Genomic DNA, 24,208 nt, shown 5'->3' on the forward strand with positions numbered 1-24,208 from the left:
TGCCTCCTCTATGAATCACATAACTATTTTGAGACTTACCACCTTGTGACATAATTAATTTTTATAATTTGTCTCTTGAGCAGTAGATTGTGGACCTTTGCATGGCATAGACCCAATTTCATCAATCTTTGTTTACAGCAGTATTGTTAAAAATTAGACATCCGTCATACACAAAGAGCAAACTCAAGCCACAAGATTGTTATTCAATGAAATATAGAATAAATTTTAAAAAAATGTGTTCAGCCCTAGCTGTTCATAAAGTGCTATACACACTATCATGTTCTTGCCCTTATTCTTAACATACATACTTTTCCTAGTTCAATATTTTATATATCAAATAATATGGTTGATTTTCATTATTGCTTTCAAGTTTTAGATTGTATCATTGTTTTCAAATGCCCACCAGTGAGTAACCAGCAGTCTAGTAAAGGTTCTTAGGAGATCTGTAAGACCCCAAGAGGGGCATAACTCTTAGGATTAAAGTTAGTGCCAAGTACAATTTTGAAAATTGTAGCATAGATAAACAAGATTATACTGTATAGCACAGGGAAATATACACAAAATGTTATGGTAGCTCACAGAGAAAAAAATGCGACAATAAGTGTGTATATGTCCATAAATGACTGAAAAATTGTGCTGAACACTGGCATTTGACACAACATTGTAAAATGATTATAAATCAATAAAAAATGTTAAAAAAAAAAAAAAAAAAAGAGTTGGTGCAAAGTAAGACATTGTCAACCCCTAACCCCAGCTCCCGCCCGCAGCGCCCGCCCGGCGGCCGGTTCCGGAGCCGCAGCGCCGCTCGGAGCCGCCGCCCAGGGCGCGGGCGGGGGGCGATTCGCCGGCCGGGCCGCTGTGCTGATCTTCGCGGGCGCGACGGTCCGAACCGAGCCGGCTCCGCGGCGGGGCCGCCGGCGGAGCGGTGACAGCGGGGTCGGGGTCCCGCGTGTCCCAGCCGGGCAGCGGCTGCTCCGCACAGCGCCCCGCCTCTGCCCGGGGTTTGCGGAGAGAGAGCAAAGAGGCTGTGTTTACGGTCAGGGTCAGTAAAAACATTCTGCTGCCCAGGGGAGACGGTTGGTGGGGAGGAAGCTAAGCCGCTTCTAGACGTTGTTTGCTCTGTAAGCTGCGTTATTTTTGGTCTTTTAGAGGGATGGCCCCTGGGTGACCCAACTTGAAGAGTTTTCTTAAATTCTCAGATGGAGGAGACGTTTAGTGCAGTTGGTGGATTGTGAGAACAGTGGAAGCCCTCCACCCGCCAGGTTGGTGTTAAAGTTTGATAAAACATATAATTTCTTAGATTACTCGGGTTTTTGAAGATGACTTTTATTTCCAGTGTATTCCAGGGCCGGCTGCATCATGTGGTTGCTGTGCAAAGTGCTTTATTTCAGGGTTAGCTTTTTGACTTCCCCGTAGTGTACTTAAAGACCTCAAGGCGTGTTTGAAAGCTTTGGATTGAAATTTTTTCCTCAATGCTTTGAATGCTTATAGACTAATTTGATAATTTAGAAAATATCCGCATATCCCACGTCATGATTGTTGCCTTTCTTTCCTTTGTCCCTTTGACATTGTCTGACTGCGGAGCCACACTTAGCTTTGTCCTGTCTTCTGTTTGGTCTGGATGATGCTCTGTAGGTAGATTTCTGCTTTACACTCGCGGTGTTCATTTGCCAGAGAAACATTTCAAGTTAGGAGGTTCTAGTAGGCATTTAGTTTAAACTGTTGTAGCTGCAGACCCTCTATAGGGCCTTTTCTTTAACGTTTGTGTTTACTTTCTACATGTGGCTTCTAACAAATCACTTCTCTGTCCATTTTCACTTTTTCTTAAGACACTGATTTCTATGAGGTAAAATAAGACAAAACATGTGAGGCAGTTTAAACTACTGGTAAGTAGTGGTATGTATGACAGCCTTTGCTTTTCAAACGTGAAACAGTGAGAGTAGAAACTGGCGTAGCTTGATGATTGAAGAAAAAAAGTTAAGTTTACTTTTTATCTTCGTGGGCTAAGATCCTTGTTAAACAAAAATTTTCTAAATTCAGAACTCTAGAGTCATCTTAAAAATATCATTTTGCATTAAACATTGGTTAAAAGGCTACTTAGGTTTTGATGTTTGTTTTAAGCAGAACTTTTTCAAAAAGATTAATAACTCTTCCATTTTAAAATTAGTGGTTAAGATTGTAGCTTTTGGGTACATGGAGATACTTGTAATTTTATTTAATATATAATATTTTTATCTACAAGTCAGAGCTATTTATGGTCCAGTTGGTAAGGAGTTTATATGAGGGTGATGTGTAGAATAGAACACATTCAGGTTCTCATATGAGAGGATGGATATGTTTGTGTCCATAAGGAGACACCGTAGTGGATTTTTAGGTACTGAATCCTTTTTCAGTTGCTCCCCCATCCAATTTGTCAATCTCTATATTGCATTAGTTTTTCTTGCACTTAATGTGAGGAGGGGGAAGCTGGAAAGGAGAATTCATGTGTTTAGAGTCATAAAACTTAAACTTCCCTAGTGCCTCCAGTTCTAGCACGTGCCCCAGCCTGTGCTGCATTTGTAGGAAGACATCATGAACTTTCTAGAGTTCAGTAAATGTCTATATAGACATGTGCTCACGTATATAGAAGTCCTTTTCTTTGTTATCTGTAACCACACTAGAAATGTATTGGAGCTGTCATGATTGCGTGTAGCCCAATGAACTTTTATGTATGAGTATTACTTTTTAAAAAAAATATGTTGATGAGTTATTGTCTTTTCTTTTTCTCCTTAAAAAAAATTAATTGGTGCGTATGAGGGGTCAAAAGGTATTTTAACTGTAGCAGTAAATTTAGTCCCATAATGTTTTGGTTTAATGAAACCATACTTTAAATGAACTTTAGATTATGACATGTTTTTTGCATTGAAAAATCTGGTATAAATGCTTTGCTCCGCACATTATATAGAAATACATTTTCTGGAATTTTTGCCGAAAGTTATGAAAGTTTCCAAGCTTAAGCTGTTTCACTTCTACCAGCAAGTAAGGGTCTGTGAAATTAATAAGACTGTTTTTTGTCTTTAGCTTTAAGGGGCTCGGACTCTTCAGCTTTTTAACTGAGATTGATACTCCAGTTAGCGGTCTCATTTTAAGAAGGCCCATTTCATCCCCTACATTAACTGTATCTCCCCTGTGTATGTTCAGGGCCTCTCTGAGTAGCAGGGTTTGAGGGAAGTGGGCGTGAAAGCACCTCTCAGTTTTCTGATCTCCTTTTTATAACTTGTTTAAAGACTTCCAGGGTGTTTATTATCTGGTATCTTTTAAATTATCCTGCAGACTTGCAGGCTGGGGCAGTCAGGGTAAGGGACATTTCTGTGATGTCTGCTATGTATCTGATACTGTGTTAAAAGTTTCACTTTTCAACAATTATGAGAGAGTTCCATTTGAAGAAGAAGGCTTGAAGAAATAATTTTTCTATCATCATGCACCTGCTAAGTGGTGAACTACACATTCAGACCCAAACCAGTTTGATCTCAAAGGCTGAGCTTTTTATTCATTGACCCTCATAACTCTTTGAAAGCAGTTATTCATGTTTTAGCCTAAAGGTGGCCTCTGGACTGACCACCTTAGAGATGTGTTTTGTTGATTTGCAGTGTCTTTGAATTTCAACTAGTGATCAGCATTGAAAAACTGGGAAATTTCTCGATGAGGCTTATGGATTTCTGGATTTTTAGGGATGACTTGAAAATCCAGTCAGTCACTGGTAGGCTGTGTTCCCACCTTCTGGGGCAGAGAGGTGGGGCAGTAGCTGCCCTTTGTAGATCGGGGTGTGTGTGCAGTCAGCGTGGTCCCCTCACCCTGGCTGGTGACGTGCGTGGCCTGTGGCACTGATGTTCTGTTACCTGCCTCAGTCCTCGTAGGTGTGTCATTCACGTCTCTGCCCCAGCTTCCCCTTGCATGGATGACTCCAACCTTTAAAAACAAAATGTTTTTTGGACTGTGACCACTTATCCAAATTCTAATATATTGTTTGTCATTCTTAATTTTTTCAGAAGTCCTAAAAATTTGTTAATAAAACCTGTGGTATTCATAATACTTTTTATCCAGTGTTAGCTTATTAGGTATTTTTAAAATCTTTGTTTTTTATAATAGTAACAATTTGAAAGTTCTAAAGAATGATGATTATAATTTTTCCACATCTCTTCATCTCAGTGAGCAAATGAAAAACCACTACTTTTTTTACTGGGATGAGACTCACAAAGAAGAAATTAATTGAAGATCATATAAATAACTTTTTTCTTTTAAGAATGGGTTATAGAGATATCGCCTTCCACTAGTCAGAATGAGCACCATTAAAAGTCCATGAATGATTAACACTGGGAAGGGTGTGGAGAACAGGAAGCCTCCTGCACTGCTGGTGGGAATGTAGTTTGGTGCAGCCACTATGGAAAAACAGTATGGAGATTCCTTAAAAAATTAAAAATAGGCTTATCATGTGATCCAGCAGTCCCACTCCTGGGCATGTATCCAGACAGAGCTCTAACTCGAAAGATACATGCGCCCCAGTGTTCATAGCAGCACAATTTACAATAGTCAAGACATGGAAACAACCTAAATGTCCATGGACAGACGACTGGATGAAGAAGTTGTGGTACACACACACACACACACACACACACACACACAATGGAATACTAGTCAGCCATAAAAAAGAATAAAATAATACCATTTACAGCACCATGAATGGACCTGGAGATCATCCATTCCAAGTGAAGTAAGCCAGAAAGAGAGAAAAATACCATATGATATCATTTATTTGTTGAATCTAAAAAAAAAAAAAGACAGAAGTGAACTTATTTACAAAACAGAGACAGACTCACAGACATAGAAAACAAACTTATGGTTACCAGGTGGGAAGGGACAAACTGGAGTTGAGATTTGCAGATACTAAGTCCTTTATATAGAACAGATAAACAACAGTTCTCTACTGTATAGCACAGGGAACTAGATTCAGTATCTTGTGTGGCCTATAATGGAAAAGAATATAAAAAGGTATGTGTGATCCAGATTTATTTAAAATAAATACTAAAAAAAAAAGAAGGTATGTATGTATATATATGTATGACTGAGGTATAACTTGGTACACTAGAAATTGACACAACATTGTAAACTGACTAAATGTCAATTTAAAAAGAATGGGTTATAAATATAAACTCTGCTTTCAAAATGAAGACAATGAAATGGAATAATAAATTCAACAATAAGCATTTTTCTAACATTGTTGGTAGATGACGGGTTTGGCAAAGAGAAGATTGCTGTGTAAAAATCTCTGGGACCAGACTTAAAAGTTTTGGCTGTTTTTGATGGAAGTTTTTCTGAAATGTATTACATATTTATTGTGTCCCTAAAGTGGACTGAGTTTAATCTTTTCTTAAATGGTTGAAGTTTAGTATAAGAACAACTTATTGTTTTGAGCTCTCTTGTAGTTTCTGTTTTTTATTTTTCCAGAAACAACTGAATGGGCATTATAAATTTAGATGATGGTGTTTCTTATTCTTGTATCTAGTTTTAATTCTATTTCCAACTTTTTATTTAAATTTCCTGGTTTTCTTGCAAACCTTGAGGATGTCACCTTCTGATTAACTGTTTCTAATATATTTTCTGTGGAGAAAGTAATCATCCTTGACATTTGCCTGTAAAGTGGAATAAATAAATTCTGAATCTTCTGTGCAGTAAGATATATGAGCTTTAGTCGTTTTTTTTTTTAACACCTGTTTTGGCTGTGTAGAGTTTAGTGTTGCGATTGCCCTGTTACTTTCTAAACAACTGGGATGATGTATTAGTTAAAGTGAAGCAAAGTAGGATGGAGAGAAGAAACTGATGAATAACCAGAAAGACACAGCAAATAAAATGCACATTCCTTAGGCTTCAGGTAGATCATTTCTGAGATTTGAATCATGAGTACTCTGGCTCTAAACTAATACACTAGGTTATTGATATTAAACATAGCCTAAAGTGTCTGATTGTAATATGCTCTCCAGAAATGTAAATTATCAGTGAAGAAAAAGTACTTTCTGTATTTAAAGGAAAGAGTAAGCAGGAGGTAGATGACAGGGGCTCCGGATGCTCTGTTTTGCTGTTAGTTTGTAGTAAGTCACTGCTGTGCATTACATTACAGGTTTGGTGACTATGACTCACATGAAGTGAACTTGCTTGTTCATCTTTGAATTTTACTACATTCTAATGGTCCGGAAAATTTTGCCAAAGTTAGAGGTATATTTTTAGGGTGGCCTAGCTTCAGATGCAGTCTATATGGGGTATCAAAAAGTGGAGTTTGTTGACGTGGAGAGATTTGGGGGCAGGGCAAGGGCAGTCACTGGCTATAACTGCTAACACAAAGTTTAATGAGAGGCCTACGTGGCCACTAGCTGCAGGAAACAAATTGTAGGTGCGAAAGGCTGTGAACAGAGAAACACTTGGTGCCTTCAAGTCTGAGCCCCAAGTTGCAGGGCGCACTCTCCAGGCTGCAGGACTTGATTTGTGTTTTGTGTTTTCACATGAGCAACTCTACGTGACATGCTTGGGCAAAGAGCCCCCGGGTTTTTCTCAAAGAAGGATTTGATTTATTGAATGATTGTTACTAATTCTTCTAGCAACTCTGAAGTCTGCTTATTCTGAATGAAACCCCAGCAGGGCTAGCCCTCACGTAGTTGAGCTGCCCGGCTTAACAGCAGCAGGAGGAAGCCGTGCTCAGGGCGGATAGGAAGGGCTGGGCAGCCCCCACCAAGTCAGATCCCTGGGAGGCAGTGGCCCTGCCGCCTGGCAGCGCGCAGGCCTCGGCTCGGTGCTCGTGGGGCCAGTCCTGTCCTGGCCGGGCTGCGGCAACAGCAGCGCTGAGACCAGTTCTCAGGGAATGCAGGTTCCTTTTGCTATTGGGTGAATTCATCCCGAAGCTACTGCAGTTCCAACTCAACAGCATGCAGACATGCACAGGGAGAGCTCTGCTGTTCAGTCCCCAGGCTTTCTGGTGTGTCTGTGACTCTAGGAGTCATGATGCCACAGCCTGGAGGGGGAAGAGAAGTGAAAAACACAGTTTGTCGGAGTAGACAGAAATATCAAGACCTAAAACTAGAGTTCCAATTATGTGTTTAGTTGCAGTTGAAATGAGAATTTATTCAGCTGGAAAGACATCAGCCAGCTGGGGAGAGCGTTCTGAGGTAGCAGGGAATGGCATGCAGTCTAGTGAGGGGCGTGCAGGTTTACCTGCCTGGAATGCGGAATCCAAGGCAGGAAATAAGGGGAGATGCTAACAGGACCATGGTAACTGCGACTCTGATTATTCACATAACAGGCCACGATAACTGTGAGGCAGAGTATTTGGAATTTTGATTGATTGAGCCGTTGGGATATAATACAATAGGAAATAAATTAGCTGCTTGACGAACTGGGTTGATTGAGTCCTGGATTAGGGTAGTGATTGTCGAAATAAATAAGAGTAGAACAAGACATTACATGGAAGAAAAACTGGTCAAGCTTGGCAAATGTTTGATGTGAAAGTATCAAAATTTCTTGAGGGCTCACTCTCTGGGTTGAATTTGGACCACAGACGCTGTTGTATTGGAAAGAGTCTGATTTTATAAAACTTTAAGGAACTCAGGCTTTGAAGTTGAAAATGTCTAAAATTCTGAATCCAGATAGGAGGTTATAGGTTGGGGTTTGTGTCAAAGTCCGATTTTATCCTACTTGCAAGCTAATACTTTTGTTGGGGGTTGGTTAAAAGTTTGCACGGTCCTTCAGTAACCTGTGCCTAGTCTTTTGGGAAGCTTTGGTCCAGATAGTTGGGAGGTAGAAGTTTGGTGAATTTGGAGAGGAGGGGAGAAATTAGATGTAAAGATACATTATCAATTTTATTTCTCCTTTACAGGTATATATTCACTCTCCTTAAGCTGGAATTAGACTCTTCAGGTCAAGAATATGCTTGATCCCATTGATTATATGTGAATTGTAAAATTCCTGTTTCAGAGACAAGGTGGGGGAAACTGTGATCTCTGCATTGGAGGCAAATGTATATGTATGATTTGTGGAGCAGAATTACCTTTTCATTTATCTCTTCTTGCATTGATGATGGCAAAGGATACACACATACACATCTTTGAACTTTGAGGTTTGGATTTAGTTTTCAAAAGAACACAGATAGAATCTTATACTTAGGAATTGAGTGGGATATTTATACACTGCTTCTTTTCCTAAGAATTAAGTAGGTTAAGTTTGTAAAAATGGTGAAGAAACTGTAAAGTGCTTTGCAAATATTGTTAAAATTATGTTGTTTCCAGACCTACTTTCTTTTGGAATCCATCAGTTAGAAAATATGGATAAATAAATGTATTTTTAGAAGTTGAAATACTGGAACATCATTACCAAACATCATCTAATAGAACTGAAAAATGCCGAATTCCTTCTCAAATACGATTTTATCACTTTTTAATATTCATCATTCAGTCTTTTAAAATGCCAGTTGTTATGAGTTTACATCATAGTATTTATGCAGTTTTGTATCCTTTAAGAAATTAACCTGTATTAAAAAATGTATATGCAGAGCAGAGCCCGCAGCACTTGTAGCAGGCAGGGAGGCGGTTCGGTTGTCGCAGCTGGAGGGGTGCTCCCAGCACCCAGTGCCTAGAGGCCAGCGATGCTGGTAAACAGCTTACGGTGCTTAGGACAGCCCCCGGCAACAACGAATTATCTGCCCCAAATGTTTGCAGTGCTGAGGTTGAGAAACCCCACCCTAGCAGAGATTTGTCACTGTTGTCACTGTCTTCTTTGTCTTTTTTGCATTGTTGTTATTTCCTGCGGTTTGCTGTCTTCACTGATTACTCCAGTTGCCTAAGCTTCCCGTATTCTTACCCTGCGAAGCCTCCCTCTTCCAGCGCTCAGGCACTGCAGTCAGAACAAGTGGCGTCTGCTTTCCAGGGTTGCCCATGCTTCTCTTCATCTTTGAGCTTGTGTTTGGGAAGAATACCTGATTCTGTTAATTTTTAGCAGTGATGGAATGATGGCCCATGGGGATTATCTCAAAACCAGACCAAGCCAGTTGCTTGTTAACCCAGAAGAGCCTGGATTAGAAGGGTTTTAGTTTCTGTGGGGGAAGATATTTTAAGGCACTTAAGCAGCAATTTACTCTGCAAATCTATCTTCACAATTAGTTCTACTCAGCTTCAACTTTTCACAATTTATTTTCTTCAAAATTTTAACTCAAAAGTCCTAAAAAATCTTCATATCTTTCTCATAACTCCATCCCTCTCTCCCCTTATTTTCATCTGTAACATTTTTGGCAGAATTGTTTTATGTACACATGCAGATTTCCTGGAAAGAGACAGAGGCAGATGGTTTGAGGTGCAATATGGGAGAAAGGTGAGGTCTTGAGGGTGGGTTTAGGATATACTGTAGGATGTGCGATAGACAGATACCAACATTGGGGGAGTGACTAGAGCCATTGTGTGTGTGTGTGTGTGTGTGTGTGTGTGTGTGTGTGTGTGTGTGTGTGAGGGTGTGTGTGTTAGATGGTTGAAAGTTACAGTCCTTTATGCAGGTCGCTAATGTCTGTCCTTGTGTCTGCACTTACTTGAAATAGTGTACAGGAGTTTCAAATTAGTGTGGAAATCTAAATTATGTACATGTTTCCACTTTTGGATTTTTAAGTTATATTTCATAAGTGGATGTAATTTAATACATTCAGTATTAAATCGATGTTTTATGTCCTTTGTGATTGATTTAGTTTATAATTTATAGTTTAGTATTTCACTGTGAGCCAGCAAGCTGCATTAGTTTTAATTCTTAGAGACTAGCTTGTCTGAAAAAGTGGGTGTGTTGGAATATGCGTATAACTGTAGACACACTCTCCTATCTTGAACTTTCATTTGTAGCTCTTAGGTGTAGATATTTGTAGAAAATAATTTGACTAGTTTCTAATGAAGAAATAGATAATGCAGCTAGGTTTGAAGTCACATTGTACAAGTTGCTTCTCCAAGACTGCAGCAGTAAAGGCACTTAAGTATGTTGCTGAAACATAAGACAAGACAGTTCCTCGAAATCTGCCTTTGTCCTACAAGAGAACAGCTTTGTTAATGGAATTTAGTTCTTTAAGATCAGAGTGAATACTAAATGTTAGAAGCCCTGGTCAGCACAATGTGATGCCTAAGACATGGTTGATGACTCAAGTTCCTTAGGAAGAAAATACAATTTTATGTTGGGGAAAATGCTCTTGTTATCTGGTTTTTAAATTGCACAAGTGAAAAGGCTGTACAGAACACCTCGATTACAAGTGATTTTCCTGAGGAACGGGAATGTGCCAGCCTTAGCTTATTCTTACACATCATCTCATATATTGTAATTGAGTTTTTCTGTAAACACAAAGATCTGTGATGTCAAAAGATTTTTGCAGATTTTCTTCCTCTATTCATAAGATTGTCTGATCAACTTTCTTTCATATAAAAGGAACATGATTCACTTTGTTTCTTATATAATATTGCTTTCCCACACAAAGATGACACTGAGCCACCGTCAGTGAGCTGTACTGATGGTCTCTTCTCCTCTGATGTCAATGGCATGTTCATTCTGTGTTTTTTGTCCTGTTACATTTAATTTAGATCAGAACAGAAGATCGTAGGCTTTAGATTTAGGAGTTAGGAAGGAAGCTTTTGTTCGCAGGCATTCCTGGGAAGCAAGATGCTGTCTCCTGATGGAACATGAGAAATAACCCTAAGGGCTGGCACTTAGGGCATACTTACTGTATGCCAGGTTTCTGGATGGAGTTGATACACCAAATGCCCAGGTTAGGGTGTATCAACTCACATTCCACAACATCTCTGTAAGGCTCTGTTACTGTCATTTTATAAATGAGGGAACAGATCAGGGAGGGTAAGCTATCCAAGTCAGAAAAGCCCTTTAGCTATTAATTAGGGAAGCCAGGATTTGAATGTGTTCAGTCTGGCTCCAGAATTCATGCTCTTAAAAACTTAACTGCCTCTAAGAAACATATGCTTTAAAAAGTATAATGAGTTTGTTAGATTCTGCCTCTGTATGAAGCTTGGATCATTTCACAATCAGAGCATAATTCAGGCTCTTTGTGCTTAGAGTATTTGAGCCATTTGGCTTTTGGTCGGTCAAGTTCTTTGCAAGGTTTTTGGTTGTTTTCGTTTTTGATGTTAGAAAGTGTTTGCAATTAAGAGAGGGTAAGCAGCTTACAGAAACATTTTATGCACAATACCATTTCAGTTTTGCCAGAGATAAATTTATATATGTATTCATTTTTTAAAAGCTGAGGACAGGTACTAAATCTCTGGATGGTGAGATATAGGTTCTATCTTTTACAAAAGTATCTATTAGAAAAGTAATCCCTTATGTAATTTTGTGATCAAGTACTCACAAAAGACATCAGGGGAAAAAAAATTTTTTTAATGGCAGACTACCTTTAGTAAATACCAGAATCCTGGTGTCTTTCAAAAAAGTTACAGGAATTAAAATGCTTTTCTCAAATTATAAAAAAGAATAGACCTGCTAAGCTCTCCAGTGGCAAGGAGACCAAGTTCTATTTTTTCTGCTTAGAGTCTGCTGGCCATTTTCCTCCTATTCCTGTGTGTGTGTAGGTAAGTGAGTTTTTGGTGTAGCTTTACTCCCCCCCCCCCCCATTTTTCTTTTAACCTGTGAAAATTAGTTATCTGTTTTCTCCATATCACAGGTACAATCTAATTATTCTTCTACCAGTTTTACACATAGGCATTTGCTTGATATACTATGTTTGTTTTTCCCTAACTTCTTAATCTTAAAAACTTCTATATTTTCTAAAAGGTTGTTAATATATATAGTCCAATGAACATCTGTATACTTTTTACCTAAGTTTACTAATGGTTATCTTTTGCCACATTTGTTTTCTCTCTCTTAATATATATTGTTTTTTTGTTCTGAACTCCTAATTATATACACTTAAATACCTCAGTTTGCATCTTACAAGTTTAAGGGCATTGTCCTTACATAACCCAGAAGATGAGCGTCTCTTTTTAAGTGTGGCGATGTTCAAATTTCCCATGGAGCTTGTAGGTACTAGGCACCACATGAATTTATTTTATGCAGATTTCTGGTGATTACAACTAAGGACTGGAAAGTAAAATGCTGTTGGTCTGCTTTTTATGTATAGATAATGTAATAGTAGAGAAAAGAGACATTGACAAATAACTACCGTGCAGGATGGAGCGCTTTATATAAGAACAACAGCACAATAAGGCAATAGCCTAGAGGTTGTCACAGCATTATGACCTCTGAGGATAAAGATATTAGTAAGGATGAGCCCGGCTCAAGAAGATGCTAAAGTAGAGGACAAACAAACAAAACCCAGTACTAGTCCAAGTGGAAAGGTATTTGGCACATAGATAAACTTCAGTTATCTAGAAAGTTTCCTCAGTGGAAGCTGTCATTTTCCTTTAATGTCAGATCACTACCGTCTTACTGTACTCTCGGTTAAATGGATTTTGTCTTCATCATTGTCAGGAGACAGATCTGTTTTCTCTATTGTTAAGGACTTTACATGATTAGAACATCCTCAGTGAGTGTTATATGCTTTAGCAGAAGGGAGAAAAGGAGTTAAAGGTTGGCATCCTTTGAGTCCTTCCCGGTCTGTCCCCTGTGGTTCACGTTGCCCTGCTTGGGTAATATATCCGAGTGATAAAAGCAGCTCCAGGTCTGTATTTAGGAACTACAATAGAATATTCATTTTTTTCATTGTTCATTGTTTTATTATTTTTACTCCTAGATTTGTAGGTTTGTTTCCCCGTTGAGTATTTTTTTTATTCCCTATTAATTTAAAAAAATTACTAAGGCTGAATGGGTTAGAATTTTCTCTGTAAAAACTTCATTGCTTTTTCTCAACTACTATGTCTTCCTATTAAAAAAATATTTTTTAAACACTTAGCAGTTGTCATTCCCTGCAAAAATTAGACTAAAGGGAAATGTAGAACATCTTCATGGTTATCTGATTCTATCCAATAAAAGTTGTAAAATTGACTATGTTATTAACATGAATCCTTATTAAAAAAAACCCTTTTCATTTTGGGGTAAATTTAGAATCACAGAATGTTAGTGTTAGAAGGAAGTTTTGTAGTCTTGGTTGGGTTACTTAACCTCTCTGTGCCTCATCTTAAGATTAATTGTACTTGTCTTACATGGTTGTTTTGAGGTTTAAGTGAGATAGTATATTCATTGATTAATTAAGCCATAATTTACTGAATTCTTACCTGTTAGGTAATGTATGCTATTGTAAGCACATTAATTCATTTAATCCAGGTGACAACACTATTAGGTAACAGATCCTGCCATTTCACTTATTTAACAGACAGGGAAAGTGAGGCACAAAGAGGGAGGTAACTTGTCCAAGATCACTCAGCTAGTAAGTGGCAGAGCTGGGATTCTAAGCCATGCAGTTTAGTTCTGCTTATAAATGAAAGCTAGTGCTTGCTAAAGTGTTGAAATATGAAGTAAGACGTTGACCATGTACTTCTGTAGTTATTGAAAAACGTAGTTGCAACAGCAGTATGACAGTTACAATGCTGTCCAGAAACTCATGCAAAATGGTGCTGAAAGTTGCATGGGTAATTCCAGAGACCGATATCTGAAATGTGCTCATAGCATCAGTGGAAGATTTTTTAAAACCTTATCTAGTGAACAGATCTATAATAATTTTATTTTTAACAAATTGCACTTTGCAAATGCTAGACCTATTAGAAATTCTGATACTTCTTGGATGAGTATCGTAAGATCACATTTCCTGATAATTGATGCATGGCTCTCTTATCAGCAAGGTATAGGCTGCTTTTTTTTAAAAATAAATATAAATGAAAACAGGTATTTCCATGGACCAGTAAGTGGATTCCTTAATTCTTATGGCAGACATTTACTGAGCCCCTATTTTTTTTCTTACTCTGTTCTAGGTAATGAGGGTACATCACAGAACAAATCTAAGTCCATGTTCTTACGGAACTTACATTCAAGTGGTGGAGGGATGTCAATAAATGATAGTGTGAAGGAAGGCAAAGCAGGGCTAGAAGGAGTGTGATTGGGACATAGGCTTTCAGACAGGATGATCAGAGACAGCTCGTGAAGAAATTGAGCAGATGTCTGAATGAAGTGTGGCAGCCAGCGCTGCTCTGGGGGAGGATGGTCCAGGCAGAGGGACAGGCGTTGAGGCTCACGTGGCTGCAGAGTAAGGGGAGAGTGGCAGAAGGTAAGGTGAGACAGATACGCGAGTGGAGTGGCGGAAATGCAGCCTCCTGTAAGGATCGTGTCAGCCTTGCAAGCCATGGCTAGGACTTAGAGCAGCTGGGAAACCTTTGGAAGGTTTTGAGTGGAAGACTGACATGATATGACTTCACTTCAACATTATTCCTCTGGCTGCTGTGTGAAAAGGAGACTGCAGTGGGGCGAGAGCGGAGGCCAGTTATTTGTCATGAGCTTTGACTGTCTAGAACCTTTTAAATCTTGCTTTGTTTGGTACATTTTCAGCCTTAAGAATTTCATCTCCCTAATTTAGACTCCTCAGCCTTTCATTTGCAACTAGGGCACAGACATGTACACTAGTCTTCTTAAGTAGCTCCTCTAATCAGGAGCATCGCTGGAGACCTGGCTTCTGACTGAGCAGGCGTGTGTGCTTGCTGAAGTCTTGCCAATGCTGTGCACCTTTCAGACAGTTGTGACAGGTTTCCCCCTAGTCATTTAAAGCTTGTGTTTGTGGTACAAAAGGGGCATTGGGGAGGCAGGGCTCTCCACTAGGGTTGATGTTTTTCACAAGATATTTTGGGGGTAATTATGGGATACACTCCTGCTTCTGGGACTACCTGGATAGTCTTGAGGAGGATAAAGGTGGGGAGGGTGCCAGTACTGTTGTCAAGTAATACCGTAATACTTCAAGTGAAAGAATGTTGTTTGGGAAGTATGGGAATTGAATGAGATCATAATGGAGAATGCTTTATCGTTTATGGAAAAGTCTATAGATTCTGGGCCAGGTTTCCTTTGTAGGATTTGCACGTTGATTTGCAAGAAACACAACACCTTGTATTCATATCTGTGTCTGGTGTTCCTTTGCTTGGCTCATGATTTCTCTTGGTTCATGCTTGTTCTTACAGAAGCAATGATATTGTCGGCGTTTATTAGGGCATATATTTTCATAGGTTGATGGAACCTGGGAGAGTCTAGCAAGTAACAGGGGTCAGGAATAGGGTAGCCGATTAGGAACTGGAGTAGACAAGTAGGCAGCTTGGAACTAGGGCATCAGATCTGTATCAAAGGGGAGAGAAGATAACAAATACGAGTGGATCAGAGGCCAGGGTCTATTCAGACATGGTTGAGGAGAGGAGTGAATATTTAAGTGTCTCAGTGAGATTTGGTGTTAGAGCTGCATCTGTCCCTACTTTTTGAGCTTTTGACTGGTTGCTAAGGTATAGGAACAAATCTCAGTTTTTAACTAAGTAGATGCAGACTCCACGTGTGGGAGCAGGCAATTCTGTGGCGTCTGACAGAGCCAAGGAGCGCAGGAGCTGGAGACTGGCATGGGCTCCTGTAGGGGAAACTGTGCCAATTTCAGTCACTAGCTGTGGAAATCAAATATCTATATTTGGTGTATAAGAAGTACATTCTTCTGTATTATTTCGTTACATGTTTTTCCACGTCTTCAAGGTAGATGTCAGTTTAGATTTTAAACTGGTTTAAAAGATCCCTATTATATGCCATATTTAGATAATTTTTTTCTTTTCATTTTTTTTTTTTTTAGTCATAGCAAAAATGTGAACCAGTAACTTCCCTTGTAATAAAATTATTCTAGAAAGTTATGAAGATTGAAACCAAAGTTGTCCCCTTGGCACTGTCTCCTAATTGCTGTGTGACCTTGGGCTTCTTATAGATCTCAATTTAATTGTCTTTATTTTATTATTTATTTATTTATTTATTTATTTATTTATTTATTTATTTATTTATTTAAATGGAGGTACCGGGGATTGAACCCAGGACCTCATGCATGCTGAGCACACACTCTACCACTGAGATATACCCCAACTCAGTTTTCTTTAAAACAGGCTAGTCGTTCTTACTTTATAGGTCAGTTGAGTGGCTTACATGAAAAGCTACAGCAAGTGCTCAGTAAGTGTCAGCTATCATTACGTCCAGTAATTGTTTCTAAACAAGAAGTTCATCTAGTCAGGCTATTTTTTTGCACCTAGCGAGCTATCTGTACATTTAAAGAATTGAATACATGTTTGAAATAAAGGAGACATATATAGTTTTGGCTTTTTCATTTTTCCATTTATAGATGTGAAATGTGAAGCTTAAAAAAAAAAACGTTTGTTTTAAACACATCATTTTAGCCAGATTTTCATGTGAATTTTAAAATACTAGGTTTCTAAAGTAGGAATGGGAGTAAACCTTAGTGGAATATTATGAATATATTACATGATGAAAAATAAAGATATTTGTATTAAAGTCAAGAGCAAAGTGCAAATGCTCTCATTCACTGTTACTCTGCATGGCTTGATAGTCCTAGTTAGTGTAGTAAATTTATTAAAACAGATAAAATTATGAATAAATGAATAAAAGATTTAAGTATGGAAACCAGAATCAAACATATATATATACACATTCTTAGAAATTTTTATTGTAAAAATCAAGGGGCTCGTGAATCCCCTATAGAGGCACACGGATCTCAGGTTAGAACTCCTGTTATAGTGGGGGGAAAAGGTGGTTATAACCAGTCAGCACTAACGAAATTGAGTGCTTGAGTAAACTTTCTGTAGGTTTGGCATCTATTTTGCAAGCTCTGCCTTTTCAGCCCTGCCACTGTCATATGAAAACAGAGATAGAAAATACACACATGAATGAATGTACAGCTCTGTTGAAAAAACAGATGCTGGCCTTTGGGCTGTAGCTTGCCTACCCCTGTTTTATTTCATTTGGGAACTTTTTCTAATCAGTGCATTACTTGTGACATCAGATAAGACATATCTTGCTAAAATGGTAGCACTGGTGGTCACTAGCCTGATTAACATACTTAACGTTAAATGCGTAGATTAAAGCAAGCACGTAGAAAAAGAAGGCTCTCACTGCTGGTGGAAGTCAGGGAACTTCCGTATGCAGAGCAGTTGCAGAGCTTGTCACACTTGAATATGTATGCAGATCACGGTGGGGATCAGGTGCATCGGGGTAGAGCCTGAGTCATTCTGTGAGGTGAGCCCAAGATGCTGTATTGGAACAGTTCTCCTGGAGATACCCGTGCAGCTAGTTCCTGAAATACAGTTTGAATAGCAAGATACCGTGTGTGAGGAAAATGCAAAATGTTGTACACACAAAAAAATTTGGTTGGTTAAGGACTGAAATATTCACAAACACATATTTCCAGTCTTGGGGGCAATGGTTAACAAAGGAACTTGTTATCGGAACACGCAGTGAATAGCAGGCTCCCAGGTTTACTTTTAGCTTTTCAGCCTAAATGTTGAGTCGGACCTACAGTATCGCTCAGAAGTTCTTCAACATGGTCTAGCAGCTCCTTTCTCAGCTGACATTGTGCCTTGATGTTTGGCCCCCCAGCTCTTCTGGTGCTTGTGACCACTGGCTGCCATTTAATCTTTTATTTCCCCAATCTCTTACTACTTACATCTGTCCTATTAGCAAAATATTGTTATTTATGAATAATGAGTCATTATAGGGTGCTTAATAGTTTCTCGGAGGTGAATACAATGTTGATTTTATTTATTTTCCTCAAGGAGGGCAAGTTGAAATGTTTTGAATTGTTTTTGGTTTTGATTCTGGACTTTATTTTTGGACAAAGTTTATAACTTAGGGAAAAGGAAGAGAAAGGCCAAATACCCGTATGCCTGCCATTTTGTTTCAACATTTTTCTTTAAAATTTTTAAACAATAGTTTTATTGAGGTATAATTTCTATACAATAAAATTCAACAATGTTTAGAGGTGTATGTAGTTGTATAACCACTACCGTAGTAAAAATAGTGTGGAACATTCACATCAGCCTTGTGCTCTTTGCAGCAAATTCAGAATACTTTCTGATTTCCATTTTGATTTCTTTTTTCACCCATGTGCTCATTAGAAGTGTGTTAAGTTCTTAATATTTGGGGATTTTTCCAAGTTTCTGCTGCGGATTTAGTTGCACTGTAGGAAGAAAACACGCTCTGTTATTTCAGCCTTTCACATTTTAGGGAGACGTGCTTTAAGACCTAGAATTGAGGTCTGTCTTGGTGCACACTCCATGTGCCTGTGAAAAGAATGTGTATTCTTTTGTTGGGTGGAATGTTGTGTAAATGTTCACTGGGTCACGTTGTTTGATAGTGTTCAATCCTTGTTTTTTGTCTACTTGTTCAGTGAGGACTGTTATGATTTCCAACTATAATTACAGATTTGTCTACTTGCATTTCTGTCAGCTTCTTCATGTACTTTGAAGCTCTGTTATGTGATACACACTTAGGACTGTTACAGCCTTTGGATGCGTTATCAAATGTCTGCTTTATCCCTCAGATTGTTTGGGGGCGGTTGCTTGTTTTAAAATTCACTTTGATAACATGGCGGTCCCTCCGGGCTAATTTTGGGTTAGTGTTTGGATGGTGTAACTTTGCCAACCCTTTTACTTTGACTCATCTTTTTATGTGTGTTTAAAGTGTCTTTTAGACAGCGTGTATTTACATTTTCTTTTTTGAAAAAGAAGAAAATTACTTTCTGTCATTTAATTAATATGTTTAGATCATTTACTTTTAATGTAATTATTTATATGATTGAGTTTAAAATTCCCACCCTATTTTTCTGTTAGTTCCTCTGTTCATAGTCTTTTTTTACTCCTCATTTCTTACATTCTTTGAGATTAATTTGCTTTAAAAATGATTGCATTTTATCTCTGCTCTTGGTTTATGTAATATACCTGTTTACTATATATTTTTAGAAGCTGCGCCTGGGTGAACAGCGTACATTTGTAAGTTACCAGTGTATACCTTCAAGTAAAATGCCCCTTGATGTGTGGTATGCTTCTATTTCTCCTCCCCTCCATCACGCTGTGTTGTCATACATTTTAATTGTACGTGCATCATAAATGCCACATTATGTAGTGTTTTTTTTTTTTTAAGTATGGTCACTTAACTCTGAAAGAGATTTTAAAAATGAGAAAAGAAATTTTTAAATTTTCTCATATGTTCATTATTTCTGGCACTATTCTTTGTGTCAGCACAGATTTCCAGCTGGATTATTTCTTCTGCCTGAAAAACTTTTAACATTTCCTCAGTGCAGGGCTACTGGTGATGAATTGTCAGCTTTGATGTCTGAAAAAGGGTTCATTTTACTTTTTTTTCTTTCATCGTCATTTGTGAAAGATATTTACACTGGGTATAGAATCTTAGGTTGAGTTTTTTTTTTTTTTTTCTCATACTTTTAACATGTTTCTGAATTACCTTGTGACTTGTATAGAGTCGTGCTGTCATCGACACCTTTGTTCCTCTGTGTGTAATGTCTTTTTCTCTAGCTCCTTTGGTCCTAACCCACCCACAGCTGATTTTAAGGTTTTTTGTCCCTAGATTTCAGCCGTTTGCCCATGACTTGCCTCTGAGTGGTTTTCTTTTATATTTATCCTGCTTAGGATTTGTTGAGTTTCTTGGATCTATAGATGGAATTTTATCTTTCACTTTTCCCCCATCGTGTTTCTTTTCCTGTATGTTTTTCTAATGTTCCTATAACATGTTTATAATAACTTTTAACTTGTTTGTATACTGATTCCATCATCTCTATAATTTATTTCTAATGTCTGTTTTTTTTTCCTCTAGTAATTGGAGAAAAAATATTTTCCTGATTCTTCACATGTGTAGTAATTTGTGATTGGATGCAGATCATTATTGATTTTACTGTTTTTCTGTGTTTGACTTTGTCTCTCCTTTAAACACTGTCAGATTTTTTGGAGGGGTGTGAAATTAAACTACTTGGAATGAGTCAAATCCTTTGGAAGATGGCCTTTAGACTGTGTTAGGGTAGTCCAGAACAACCTTTAGTTTGTGGCTAATTTTACCCCAGGAATAAGGTGATGGTTTTCTGAAGACTTTACCCAGTGCTCCATGTATTACAGGCCTGTCTTCTCTGGCTGGTGGGAGTATGAACACTTCTGAGCTCTGTATAAGCTTTGAAGAATCCTCTGCTTACTTTCTTTGTGGTTTATTTTTCTGACCTGGGATAGTTGATTTGCTCACATGATCAGATTTGTGCTCAGCCAGACACGTAAGGGGATCCCTCCTCAGGTTTCCGAGCTTTCTTTCTGTGTGGCTTCCTCTTCTTTCGTACCCTGACCCACAAATCCTAAATGCCCACCCTCTCTGGACTCAGGTATCTGGCTCCTCAATTCAGTGAGAGCAGCAGCCTCTATCTGGGTTCCTTCACCCACACATGGAACTAGAAACTGCTCTCAGGTAGTACATCGGGCCAGTTGTGGCTGTTAACCTGATTTGTTTTTCCTCCCATATATTTTTTCTAGTTTTCTAATTATTTACAGTGGTAGGTTAAAGTGAGTCCCTTTTCCTCCATTATAGCCAGAAGTGGAAAGTGATAGTAATTTGTGTCCTTTTTCATTTTTGTCCTGTCATGAATCACTTCCATGAAAATTATGCATGGCACTTTACTGCTAAATTCTTCAAAATACATATCCAAACATTCAGATCCTTTTCCTACTGTATAACCACAGGTTTTCTGTATTGAAGAAAATTAACAGTTTGTCCAGGATTGTTTCCTTCTCAATTGGGTTGTCTTGTCTTTTTGTTTGTTTGTTTGTTTGTTTTGTTTTTTTGCTCTCATGTGTTTGGACAATGTCATGTTCATGGTTATGTGGCTCTTCTCTGTCCTGTTGTTTTTTTCTGTGATATAATGTGGGTAGCTTCTTTTTTCCTTGTCTCTGAGTCCAATGTATTTTTTTCCCTCAAGTCACAGCTTGAGGGGCTGATTATTTTGTGTTTTACCTACTTTTCTGGAGTCATGGGATCATGATTATATAGCCAAAAATGGGCAGAAGGCCAAAACAAGCAATTCTTCAATGAACACATACAAATGACCAATAGGCACATGAAAAAATGCTCAATCTCACTAATTATCAGAGAAATGCAAATCAAAACTACAATGAGGTATCACATCACACCAGCCAGAATGGCCGTCATTCAAAAGTCCACCAACAATAAATGCTGGAGAGGTTGTGGAGAAAAGGGAACCCTCCTACACTGCTGGTGGGAGTGCAGTTTGGTGCAGCCACTGTGGAAAAGAGTATGGAGATTCCTCAAAAGACTAAAAATAGACTTACCATATGACCCAGTAATCCCACTCCTGGGCATATATCCAGGATATCCATATATCCATATATCCTAATTCAAAAAGACACCTGCACCCCAGTGTTCATAGCAGCATTATTTACATTCACCAAGACATGGAAACAACCTAAATGTCCATCAACAGATGACTGGATATAGAAGTTGTGAAATATTTCTACAATGGAATACTACTCATCCATTAAAAATGATAAAATAATTTGCAGCAACATGGGTGGTCCTGGAGAATGTCATTCTAGTGAAGTTAGCCAGAAAAAGAAAGAAAAATACCATATGATATCACTCATATGTAGATCTTTAAAAAAAAAACACAAATGAACTTATATATAAAACAAAAACAGACTCACAGACATGGAATATAGACTTGTGGTTGCCAGTGGAGAGGGAGGTGGGAAGGGAGAAACTGGGAGTTTGAGATTTGCAGATGGTGTATATAAAACAGATAAACAAGTTTATACTGTATGGCACAGGGAAATATATTCAATATCTGTTAGTAGCTTATGGTGAAAGAGAATATGAAAATGAACATATGTGTATGTTCATGTATGACTGAGGAATTGTGCTGTGCACCAGAAATTGACACAACATTGTAAATTGACTATACCTCAATAAAGAAAGAAAGAAAAAGAAAAGAGAGACAGACAAAAAGGATTGAGAGAAAATCACGTAGAAGGTGGTCAGTGAAGATGCAACACACATAGACATCCCTGAGGATGAAAATCAAAGGAACAAGATGGAACAAATATTAAAAGTGGTATCTCAAGAATTAACTTTGATGAAATGAAAAATGGAGTGTGTATGTATATATATATATATATATATATGTGTATGTATTTATATATATATAAAGCCTACATCACATGCCTGGGAGAACTGACCCAAGGTGGCCAACACCAAGGACTATTGTAGCGAAAGTGTTGGGCTTTAAAGGAGAAGGAAAGTCCCCTGGGTGTCTGAGCAGTGTGATCAAGGACAGAAAATCTGATTGCCAGCAGGGAAGGAAGTGCAAATTAAGGAGTCTGTGCCATTTCAATCTTCCAAGAGTAAAGTCTGCAGGCAAGGACTCCAGGAAGACTGTTCCTGAGAAGCAGCTTCTGGGGGTGGGGGTGTCCCCTTGGGGCGCCCTCTGAGCAGAGGGCATCTCTGTGGGGTGGGGGTGAGGGAGCCCTGCAGCGCTTCCTCAGGATCCAGGGGCTGTCCGGGATCGGAGGCCCCCAGGGGCCCCTCCTGCGGCCTGGCTTGGTCTGGGCCACAGTATCTTCCCTGGCCTTGGTCTTATGTGATTCAAATGAAAACCACTGGTTGAGGCTTTGACCGAGACCCATGCCGCCCAGTACAAGTAGAATATGGCCGTGGAGATTGTTTTAAACATCACATTAGAAAAGGAAAAAGAAATAGGGGACATTAATTTTAATAATCTGTTTTATTTAACCCACTATGCCCCCAGATTAACAGCTCAACATGCAGTCATTATAAAAGCAAATTGACGTGCGTATCTTAAATTCTTTGTTTTCACATTCGGTTTCTGAAATCTTGTGTGTCTCACGCACAGTGCACCTCAGTTCAGACCAGCCATGTTCCCGTTGCTGTATGTGACCGGTGGCTGCGTGGTGGCTAGTGCAGACCTGGGCGGGTTTGTGGACAGTCAGTGTGACAGCCTGGGAGGCTGGCTCTGAACGTGCTGGCCTCTCTGTGGTGAGGCTGTGCTTGGGAACAAATTCAGGTGCCTTAGGGATGCCGACTCAGGCCAACACCTGAGGACACACAGCCTGCCAGCGGGGGGCTGTGGACACATCCCAGTGCTCTCTGCCCCATGAGGGGGTTGGAGGCCAGCAGTGGACAGTGGGGAGGTGACCACAGTGGAGAAAGGACAGTGGCCCTGGGGGTACAACTGTGGAAAGGAGGGCATTGCAGGAGCAGTGGAGAGGACGGGCTGAATCGGGGTGTGGGCAGCAAGTGCGTGTCCCCTGCCAGGCCCCCGTGCGCTCCTGGCCTGGCCCTGGGGCCCCGCGGCGCAGCCCCCCACCGCCCACCGCCGCCCGTGTGGGGGATGGCGGCCGCGGTGCCAGGCCCGGCTCTGCCCTCACACCCCGCCTCTGGTCCTGTGGGAGCTGGATGGCCTCCTGGAAATCAGCCGCGTGACCCACACGCTGCTGAGCAGGGGCCTGACCGCACACTCACCCCCCGCGTCCTCCCGGAGCCCGGCCCCGGCTTCCCGCCCGCCGCCGCCGCCGCTGCCGCTGGGGGATGCTGGGCGCCCCGCCAGCGGGCATCTAGCGGGGTGCTCTCAGGGCCTCCACCCTGCCCCCCGTCTCCCATCATTTCCCGCGTCCAGGGTGCTCAGGCCCTCCTGGTCTCCCGTGTGAGCAGGGGCCGCCGTGGGCCAGCCCGAGGGGGTGCAGCGCGGTCGCGGCTCGGGCGGACCGCGTGGCGGGGCCGGGGTTCCCGCCCGGAGCGGCCCCTGCAGCTCGGGGTGGGGCCCGTGCTGCCCGAGGACGGCGGCTGCCGGGTCGGCACTGCCTGCACACTTTGAAGTCTGCAGACGTTGGAATGTGCTGGGCGCCTCTCTTTTTGTTGCTTCTACTCTGAGCTGTTGGGGGACATGAGTATCAGCTGGTCAGCCACCCTCCCACCCGCCTACCATTTCACTCCTATATTGAGCAGCACAAAGCCACCCACTGGGTGGGTGGCATGGCTGCTGGCCGCAGGGTCGTGCGGTCCCGCCTCGTGAAGCGGCCCACGTCCTGGGGCGGCCCCTGCACTCTGGGCGTCCACCTGCCTGAGGCTTGTCCTCTCTGCGCCCCGTTCTGTGTCAGCACATTCAGGAGTGTGCGTGTATGTAAGA

General features: G+C 40.2%; 1 long non-coding RNA gene across 4 annotated transcripts in view; it reads left to right on the forward strand.

Annotated features, from left to right (window-relative positions):
• The first annotated feature begins 919 nt into the window (after positions 1-919).
• The window catches only part of LOC116151593 (uncharacterized), a 40,448-nt gene continuing 17,159 nt past the window's right edge, over positions 920-24,208 (forward strand). The window contains exons 1-2 of one of the 4 annotated variants that reach the window (XR_010378639.1): positions 920-1,042; positions 1,150-1,262. This is a non-coding gene — a long non-coding RNA (uncharacterized LOC116151593). The other 3 variants (XR_010378640.1, XR_010378638.1, XR_004135142.2) reach the window with 3 other exon arrangements.

Source organism: Camelus dromedarius, chromosome 31, assembly GCF_036321535.1.
Source record: "Camelus dromedarius isolate mCamDro1 chromosome 31, mCamDro1.pat, whole genome shotgun sequence".
Lineage (NCBI taxonomy): Eukaryota > Metazoa > Chordata > Mammalia > Artiodactyla > Camelidae > Camelus > Camelus dromedarius.